We start from the raw sequence: 474 nt of genomic DNA, 5'->3' as shown, positions 1-474 counted from the left end.
CATTAATGGACTTAACCTCCATGAATTTATCCAGTTCTCTTTTAAACGCTGTTATAGTCCTAGCCTTCACAACATCCTCAGGGAAGGAGTTCCACAAGTTGACTGTGCGCTGCATGAAGAAGAACTTCCTTTTATTTGTTTTAAACCTGCTGCCCATTAATTTCATTTAGTGACCCCTAGTTCTTGTATTATGGGACTAAGTAAATAACTTTTCCTTATCCACTTTCTCCACATCACTCATGATTTTATATACCTCTATCATATCCCCCCTTAGTCTCCTCTTTTCTTTAATCTCTCCTCATATGGGACCCATTCCAAACCCCTAATAATTTTAGTTGCCCTTTTCTGAACCCTTTCTAGTGCCAGTATAAGTTGGGCCATTCATCCCATTCATAGGAGTTGAAGATCAGATAGAGAAAATCTTAGCAATGGTGATTTCCTCCCAAGCTCTGTCCCCAGTGGGAATGAATCGCT

The sequence above is a fragment of the Terrapene carolina genome, unplaced genomic scaffold (genome assembly GCF_002925995.2).
Source record: "Terrapene carolina triunguis isolate 2854851 unplaced genomic scaffold, T_m_triunguis-2.0 Scaffold10435, whole genome shotgun sequence".
Classification (NCBI taxonomy): Eukaryota; Metazoa; Chordata; order Testudines; family Emydidae; genus Terrapene; species Terrapene triunguis.
This window is presented reverse-complemented; position numbering follows the sequence as displayed.